Genomic DNA, 10,226 nt, shown 5'->3' on the forward strand with positions numbered 1-10,226 from the left:
ATACCATAAGCTTTGTTAGGAAACATACATACTCTTCTGCTGCTATTTTGAAGCTATTAAAATGTTTTCAAGCAGGGATGACAAGGCAGTGTTTGTAATTTTTATAGCTACTTCTATTTATTTACTGAAATAATAGTACCTGACATGGCATAACAGGAATCCTCCAAGGTGTCGCTGTGAATATTTTAATGTGGTTTTTTAGAGAACTTCTACATATGCATGTATAGTCTTCTTTACACAAAAAGAACTTAGTTTAAAAACTAGCCTACATGTTACTTTCTCCACAGAACTCTGAATATCAATATTATTCTTTTTAACTTCTTCCTAGTACTGAAGAGTATGTATTTTCACAAACTGTTTAACCAAAATTCAATTGAATAATATTCCAGTGATCTTCCATCTTTCACTTAGTACAAAATTTGCAGCAATAAACATTCCTGTTTATTTAGTTTTGCATAGATATACTAATGTTTCAGAGGCTATTCCTACCAGAAGTAGCAAAAGCTATTATAACTATTATTTAAATTTTAAATGGACAAAATTATTGAAATTTTAAGTTATTTATTCCAAATTTCCCTTCAGAGATTCTATGCTAATATTCATGCCCATAAATAGTATATGACAGAGTTTATTTACACACACATACACACACACACACACACACACACACACACACCTCAAGCTTTAAGACTCTCAATTTGACAGGCAAGGATACTCACCACTATACTAACGAGGATGATGCAAAGACTCTCAATTTGAGAGGTGAAAAATATCTAATTTTAATTTGTGTTTCCTTTAAGAGTAAAGCTAAGTTTTATTTTATATTCTTTTAGTTTTTAAACATAACTGTATTGTGACATAACTGGCATACAACAAATTGCACATATTATCAGTGTATAATTTGATTCTTTTTCTTTTTTTGAGTTTTTAAAAACTCTTTATTCATTTTTATGAGAAAAAAAGCAATGAAACAGTTTCAAATCAAGGTATAAAAAGTAAAGCCATATTAATATGCTGAGCTGTAAAAGGCTCAAGTCAGCAACTTCTGACACTGCCAGTCTTGCGGATAACCCACTAGTATTATAGACTACTGCACTATATTGGATTACTCTGATGAATTCATGCACCCACAATATATGAATGGCAGTGGAATACATCTCTGACAAAAGTAAACGAAAAAGGGGATATAAATGGACCATTTTGGAGTGGAAAAAAAAATATATATATATATACATGCAAAATAGCATAAATATACAGCTACTTCCTCTTAGTTCAATGAGAAGAAGGTTTTGAACTAATAGTGTTTTGACAAGATATCATGTCTGCATCTTGTACTAGGAACAACTACTACAAAGACACCAATATGCAATATATTAATTATTGTAACTGTACCACTAACCTGTTTTGAAACTATCTCATTGCCACTTCTTTCTCAATAAAATTATTAAAATAAAAAAATAAAAAGGAAGATAAAAAAGTTTCAAAAGAGGTTTGTAGGACAGTTGCAATTATTAATACATGCGTATTGTTGCCTTCGTAGTAGTTATGAGGAGGACAAGATGCAGGCATGCTATTTTGTCGAGACAGTATCAGTACAGACCTTTCTTCTCATTGAACTAATAGCAGAAAGCTGTGTATCTATCCTAACTATTGTATATATGTATATGGGTTTTTTCACTACCAAATGGTCTTTTGTTTATGTCCCCTGTTTTTGTTTTGTTTTGTCAGAGATCGGTGTCTGTTAGAGACTGTTGTTAGAGAAGCTATATTTGGGGAACTCATTAAAAGACCTTTTCATTCTTGCTGCCTGTTCAACTATTTATATTCTTGAAATTTACTTTTTATATGTAAATCAATTGCCTAAGTCCCCTGTCCGTATTTCTTTTAGGTACTGCTTTGTAGAAGTCCTTTATGAATCAGCAATATTAACTCTTTGTTATATGTATTGCCAATTTTTTTCCTATATTTGTGATTTATATTTGTGTATAGTTTCACAAGGTTTAAAAAATAAATTTATGTATTGATATTTAATATTTTTCAATCATTTTTAGACAATACTGTGGGAGAATCTTTTGTAAAATGGTGAATGTATTATATTAGAATGAGGAAAAATGGAAGGCTATCACAATAATTCTATAGAGAAATAATAGTGGCTTGAATTAGGACACTGGCAGTGGGAATGTGTGAAAGTGGGTAAGTTTGTGAAGTAGGAGGTTGAAGTAGCTGTCTTTGAAGATGGGTTTTGTGCAGCAAAAGAAGACATGTACTTCAGAGATGGTAGATGGTTTGTAACTTGGGAAACTGAGCAGGTAGGTCACTAAGATAGAGTACACTTGAAAACAGTGTCTGGTTTAGAGGAGAAAGTGGATGCCAACTTCAGTATGGGGCTTGTTACATTTGATATGTACATGGGATGCCTGAAGGTAGATCCTTGGGAGACAGGCGGTTAGATGGATTTGGATTTGAGTAAGACGTAGGATTGAGTGGTCAGCAACACAGATGCTACGGAAGCCATGGGATGGAGGAAAGCAGGCAGAGCTGCAGTGCTCACGTACAGCGTCATTACGCCCTGGAGACTGAGGAGCGGAGGCCACGCTGGAGGGACCACTGTGTTGGGGTGAACAAAAGAGAGTATGCAGGATACTTTAGGCTAATTCAGACTTGTCAGAGTTGAGTTTATGTAAATGCTATGTACAGACCACTAACTGAAACCCAGCTGGATAAATATGTATGCAAATATTTAAACAAAGGTAGCTACAGATGGATACATGAGGAAAATAAAAATCGCAGGACAGTGAGATTAACTGTTAATACAGACAGTTAATATGGATGATTGATGGCAAATGCCATTGTAAGTAATCATTTGGAATATTAATTTATAAGTATGCCATTTGTGTTGTATAGAACTCCATTTTAACAGTAACCTTTGTTTGTCCATCCTGTGTTCTTATTCCTCAACCTAACAACAACAAATTTTATATAACGTTAACCTTCCCAATTCAACTAGGTGCTTTCATTCATTTTTACAGATGAAGAAAAACATCCAAGATAGGATTTTCACTTACTATTTTTCAAGGATTATAGTTCTATGCTTTGTGTCGAATCAATAAGAATATGGAGGGCTGGGGAGATGGCCCAGTGGTCTAAGCACCTGCCTGGCATGCTCAAGAACCTGGGTTTGATTCCTGGTACCATGGGCCTTGTTGGCCCATGCTATGCTGGCCCCTGCAACCGGGCATGGTGGTGCCCACTATTGTCAAGTATTCTACTGGTACCATGGAATAGTAAAATTGATCATAATTAAAAGAAAAATGCAACATTATAGTTAATTAGAAAATGGAAGGTTGGATTTGGGGGTTGGTTTGTTTGTTTCTTTTGTTTTTGTTTTCACTGCTGGTTTCTCGTGTAAAATTGCCACTTGTAACTCCTTCCACTTTAGATGGCTTAACACTGCTGAGTTCTGTTGTCTTCCATTGGTGTGGTGCTAAAACGCACCACAAATACTTCTTCACTGAAGGTGACAGAATGCAGTAAGAATCAGAGACCAAATTAGCTCCATCTTTCCTATTCTGTACTCTGTTTCTGTAAATAGCAAATGCTCTGATGTTGGACATACCTGAATTCAGAAACTTACCATTAAAGTTAGAGACCCCCACAACTATTTTTGGAAAGACTTTTAAACCTGGACAGTTCCCTTCTATTATAAAGACTGGCAGTCCTTCTGAACTGTAACGAGGACATTTTTATATAAGACTGTTCTTACTAGGACCTGTTTTATATAAGAACATACTTAAAAAGCTAATTTCTTTTCTCCTTTTTGCACTGCAATCCACAAAGTGTGACTAATAATAGATTTAAATTTGCTAAGTGCATTCACTCCTTTGTGCCATCATAAAGAGAATCTATTACTGTAAAATTGAGGCTTAGTTCCAAATTGCACCATTATGAAGTTTTCTTCCAGCAATGTTTTGTCTCTAATACACTTCCCTCATTGTAATTCTATTGCAAACCTGATGTCTAGCATCAAGTCTCACAATAATTATTTTAAATTGCTACTAGGAACAGTAGTCCTGGTGGGATATATTACTACCATTCTAACAAGATGAATTTCAATGCACTTGTAACCGTATTATAGTATACTGTGAAGGAAGGAAAATCTTTGGAGTTTTATATCTGTGGACATGCATGTAACATCAAAAAACAGTTCCTATAAACTTCTGTGTATTGACTTATGCTTAAACTAATTATAAGTCACAAGGACAAATTCAGATATCGAACAGCACTAATATCATTAATTGCATGTTGAATGACTTGAATCATTATAATAGCAACACTCCTATTTAGAATAATTGTGCACAGTAATATATTTAGATAAATCTTAAAGATAATATATATCAGAGTACCATAGGAGAAAGGCCCCAGCAAGCTATTGAAAGTAATACTTGATAAAAACTTTATTATTAATTTAATGTTTTCCAAGGTTTAGGGATCATGAACAACCCCTAGGCCCTCCCAAAAAATAAAAAAAAAAAAAAAAAAAGTATGTGTTGGCCATGGCTCTAATACCCATATTCCCAGATCCTTAGGAGGCTGAGGGGCAGGAATATAATGACTTTTGAAGGTCAGTGTGGAAAACTCTGTAGGACCCTTTTCTTTTTGGTGGCACTGAAGACTGAACTCAGATGTTTGGGCCGAGTTATATTTCCAGACCCTCCTCATTTTATTTGAATTTTGAAACAGGATCTTGCTAGGTCACTGTTTCCTAGGCTGTGCTCCAACTTCCAGTCCTTCTTCCTCAGCCTCCAAGAGTGCTAGGGTTACATGTATACACCATCAAACCAGAATATAGAATTTTTTAAAAAATGGGTTGGAGATGTAGTTCAGGGACACAAGGAACTTACCTAGTATGGGTGAGGGTCTGGGTTCTTTCACCAGTACCACAAGGAGTAAAAGGAAGAAGGAAAGTTTATTTAAATGTAACATTACAAAATAGAAACTTCATAAAAGTCATCTTCAGGAGGCTAATAACATTGAGTCAACTGTATTCTAACATGCTACATCTGGGAATATTCTTAGATACTGATGTGGCAACCACTTGAGAACAATTTAAGTAGTCCTGCGACACTGGTGATTGATGGTGCTACACAGAACACCATGAGTGTCATAAGTTATTTTATATTCTTACTGGGCATTCTAAAATACACTTTTTTAATAAGTTGCCTCCAGGCTTACAAATAAATTGAGAAAATGATTACTTTAGGCTTGCTGAAAGTATGAATCTTGAATTTGGAGCTTAACAGAATTATTATAGAGAAATGGTAGCTCCAACCTTCTCTGTTATAGATAAAATGATTATAAAATGATGATCAGAGATCAAAAGCTATTTCAGTATTAATAATTTAAATAAGTTGGCACATAAGATGTAGATGAAATTTCAAGTAAGAGTTCTGTATCTGCGGGAATTTTCCTTTTAAAAAGTTCACATATACCCCAATGAAAATCACTTAGCTACCTAACGAAAGTGAAAGTCACTCCCTGGAGTTGAACAAACGGGAAAAGTACATCTGCATACTTTACAAAAAGGAGCAGCTGGGGTTGCATTAACAGTTTACCATTTCACCTTACTGTCAGCTGAATGAGCTATATCATGTACCAGACAGCATGCAGCTACCAACCGAGGAAGAAAGTTGGCATGACCAAAATGATGGCATGACCGTCTATGTGCAATAAAGTGGTTCATTCGCAGGCATTAACAACCACCCCGTAGTATGACTGTCACACATAGAAAAATCCAGAATTATACCAACGTATTTGTCCTTCACCTTTGAGAAACCAGAGAAAGTTGTGTCCTTGTCACTCTTGAGTTTCAACAAATTTTGGAACTATTTGTAGCTTAGTTGCAATCCCTTTTGGTGATATAGACCTTAAATTACATACTATTGATTGTGAAATACCGGTTTATGTAAATTTGGGAAAAGTAGTATTTTTGAATTATTATCTTTACATTTAGCTTTGTATTTACGTATATTCCTATACATAAGCTTATATAATTTTAAATACACCATTAATATTGCTGCGGGGGAACACCCAAAGCAAGCATATTCACTGTTAGCATTGTGTTTGGACTTACATCTATGCTCCAAGTGGCCAAATATAGTTGCCTCAATAGATTGACAAATGCATCCATAGAACTAAGTGTAAGGTTTCACCTCCCACTTTCAGGTTGGGGGAAAAAAGTTCAAGTTAATAGAAAAATGATTAGAAACAGAAGGTGTCCTGGCTCACAATTTTGTTAATCAAAAAAAAAAAAAAATCATAAACCTTAACCTTTTGTAATTTTCCTCTAATACTTTCCCCTTTTGAATTAAAAGCCTTTTTTGTGAGGGGGTTCAAATAGAACCAATTGTCCAGAAGAGCATTTAAAATTAATGTTTCCCCAAGAGTATGACTTAAAAAAATGTTTATCTATGCCTTTTGAAATCAGCACTGATTTTAAAGGTAATAAAGAATGATGTTATTTTTAACATCATACATATGCTCCCACTTACTGCATTTCTTTGCAATAGAATTTGGAATTAACTCCTTGAATGCTGTGTTGTGTATTATCAGGAAGTCATTTCATGGGGCCGGGGAGCTGGCTCAGTAGAATAAGCACTTCCCTGGCAAGTAGAAGGACCTGAGTTCAATCCCCGGTTCCACAAAAAAAAAAAAAAAAAAAAAGTTATTTTATAATTGCAAATGCGTTTCCCTGGCCTTTACATAAAATTGGTTATAGGAAGTTTTTTTTAATATATTGAAGATCGTCAGAAGGAAAGAAATCTACATACTAATTAGCTCTCCAACAAAATCTCAAGAGACTGTGAGCATCATGTTCTTTCTGACTTCCCAAGTTTATGTTCACTGTAGTCACTTGTTACTCTCTGTATTCTCAGATCCCTTCCCTAGCAATTATGTTTGCAGAGATCTGTGACATTTAAGAATCTATAATTTTTAAGTCATCGTAGATAGGTGGAGAAATATTTGACAACTCCAATTTTTTTCCCTAAGCAACTCAGGGCAAATGGGAGTAAAAAATACATTTCAAAGATTTGGGGCAAATTTAACTTGTTTGTGAGAATTCATTGAATTGATGGCACAAATCTAAACACTCAATTTTCTAACATCTCATCTTCTGTGTATGTATCTGCATGCGTGTGTGTGCGTATGTGTGTGTTCAAGGTATTTTCTTCAAACAGGTTTCCTTTTTAAAATCCAGGTTCACTGAACATAACTTGCATCTTAAGTGATGTGTTTGCTTGGAAATCAAGGAAGACAATCCTTTAGCATCTGCTAGAAGCTTTGAATGAGGAAATTCTTGAGCTCAAAAAGGACTTCAAGAGTTGTAGGCTGGTACCCTGCTTCCTAGTACATCTAATGTTTCTTATAAAGAAGATTTACTCTTACTATAAATCTCAGGGGAACGCCAGTCTAACTGCTCCTGTCAGTCTCTGCTGGTGGGCATGTGGCAATATTATAATTAGCATAAACTTTTTAGTTCTCATGTATAACCCTTTTTCTTTTTCAAAATAAAATGTCATTTTAATTGAATTGAATACTCACAACTCCATAAAGCATAGTGAAATAAATAGATGTTTTATTATTATGAAGAAAGGAATATTAGCTTCTTGTATATGAACACAAGTTGAAGATCCAGAGTAAAGATTCTTACCCTTTTTGGAAACAAAAATTCCTTGGAAGCTCTATGCATTCTCTGGCTAGAAACACATAACATCTGTATACCTCAACAGTTTCAACCTATTGTCAGGAGGTTCTTGGACCTTGGAACCTCCTGCATTAACAAGCACTCCTTTGAAGGGAAGAAGTCATTTCTGAAATACTTGTGCTGCATGCATTGTCCTGTATGTTGAAGGAAGCAAATTATCCCCCAAAACTCAAATAACATGACACATGCATTCATTAGAATAATTTTAAAATCAAAGGATAAAAATTAAGCCATATTGCTCAATAATTATACTGTAAGTCTACATAGCATGAAAGCAGGTGCTATATTTCACCTGAGAACAAGCTATGTGATTATAATTTTTCGAGCTTTTAACAAAGTTGAGCAAGGATTTTACATGCTCTAGTAATCTTTGAGAAAGTATACATTTATAAGAAAAATAGTAATTATCCTTAACTACTGTAGGAGTTAGTGATAAGATCAGCCCTAGATTTTAGAGGATTGTTTTTTAAAGCTCCCCAATGCCCAGGACTTTCATGGTATACATCAATTGGATGGATATGGCAGTAGTGGAATGAAACACTTACGATAGCTGCCAATTTTAGGGAGCTGTAATTTTAGGGAGTGTGTATTAGACTCTGAATTTGCTGCTGAGGTTGCTCTTTCCTTCCTGAATCCCATTGGTGTCTAGAGCAGTCTCCAAAACAGCTCTTTATTTTACAAAGCAACCCCAGTATTTCTTGACTTCATCCCTTACTAAGAGAATCAAGTTCTAGTCAGTTAATTGGAAGAGACAATCCTTTGTGAATTCCAACTCACAAAAGTGTCATATTTACAAAAAGTTCTAGGTAAAACAATTTTATCATAAATAAGATTATTTTAGGCATAAAGAAAATAAATAACCTAAAAATTTCCTATCAATAATAATTTTCCAAACTGAAAACGTATTTTTCTTTATCTCTTTCCCAATATCATGTGTTTCCTCTTCTGTAATACTGTGACTCCTATTTACCCAGAACTCCATGCCCGATGACAACTGGTGCTGGGTTGCACACTGGTGCCTCCACCTCCCAAGCTGCCCCCTCCATCCTGCTGCTTCATCTTCTCTTTGCAAGAAATTGCCTAAGTGCATCATCTCTATAGGTCTGCTTCACGTCTGGGTGTCCCAGTGTATTTTGGTTACTCACATAAATCTTTTTCATGTACTAGATCACACTAGAATTGCCAATAGGAAACCTCCACTCCTGCTTAACATCATAGAGCTTATCACATAGGAAGTATAGCCATTTTCTTAGGATAAGAAAGCTTATATTCCACCATCCTCCCCAATGAAATGTCATTGTCATGAATAAATATTTATTAAGTCATACTATGAATTCACAGAAATAGAAATATGGTCCTTGTGCCTACCATCTAGTTTGGAACTTAGGGCATGCAAAACAAAGTGATTAATAATAATATGAGATAGCACAGACTAAGTGAGACATGACACCCTCTAATTTATCTGTTTAGCGAATCCTAATTTTCAAACATTTGTGTTGCTTAAAGGGAGATGCGTCTGTAATCCTCGACTCCCCATGCCTTTTCACTAAGCTGGGTCTTCTAGCATAAAGGAAAATAATGTGATAATACAGTGACATATTACTGTGACTCCAGGCTGTTTCCATAGAGGCAGAGAAGTCTCATGAGGACCACAGTGGAATGAGATACATTGGAATGATTCTAATCTGAGAAGGGGCCCTGACATGTCATGTTACTTCAGACAAGTGACTTAGCCTCTCACTTTTGAGCTTTTTCATCTGTAAAGTAAGTTAATTAAGCTTGCCAACATGGAGGCGATATTATGAAGTCCAGCTAATTAAATCACATGAAAGAGTTGGAAAATATACTATTGACTATACAGTCATAAACAATAAAAAACAAAAATTCTTACTAAAAATACTAATTTTGTTGTATAATGCTTAGAAAGATGAAACTGGTGCCCCTGGTGCTTCATTATAGAGATGAATTTTCCATAAAATAGCCATGCCATCTCTTTGTGGCTATTTTGGTGACCAGTAGCCTATAAGACAGTTGGTAGGATGTGGTATCTGCCCATAATCAAGGAACAAACCATAACTGCCCTTCTATAACACCAGAATTGTAAAAAGACCTACATCACACTAGCACTGTCTGCTCATCAGCTAAACTAATGAGGTAACCCACTGATCATTAGGTAATAGAATATTATTTGGTTTATTTTCTACAAAACATTTTTATAGATTGAAGTCCAGTAACCATAAAAATTCATTTGAGTGGTATATGCACCTGTAATTCCAGCTACCTGGGAGGCTGAAGCAGGAAGATTGCAGATTTGAGGGAAAACTGGGCAATTTAGCAAGACTATATCTAACATAAAATACTAAAAGGGCTGAGGCTGTGGCTTAGTATTAGAATGTTCTGTGGTTCAGTCTGCAGTACCACATGTTCTCTCTCTCTCTCTCTCTCTCTCTCTCTCTCTCTCTCT

Source organism: Octodon degus, unplaced genomic scaffold, assembly GCF_000260255.1.
Source record: "Octodon degus isolate 3935 unplaced genomic scaffold, OctDeg1.0 scaffold00009, whole genome shotgun sequence".
Lineage (NCBI taxonomy): Eukaryota > Metazoa > Chordata > Mammalia > Rodentia > Octodontidae > Octodon > Octodon degus.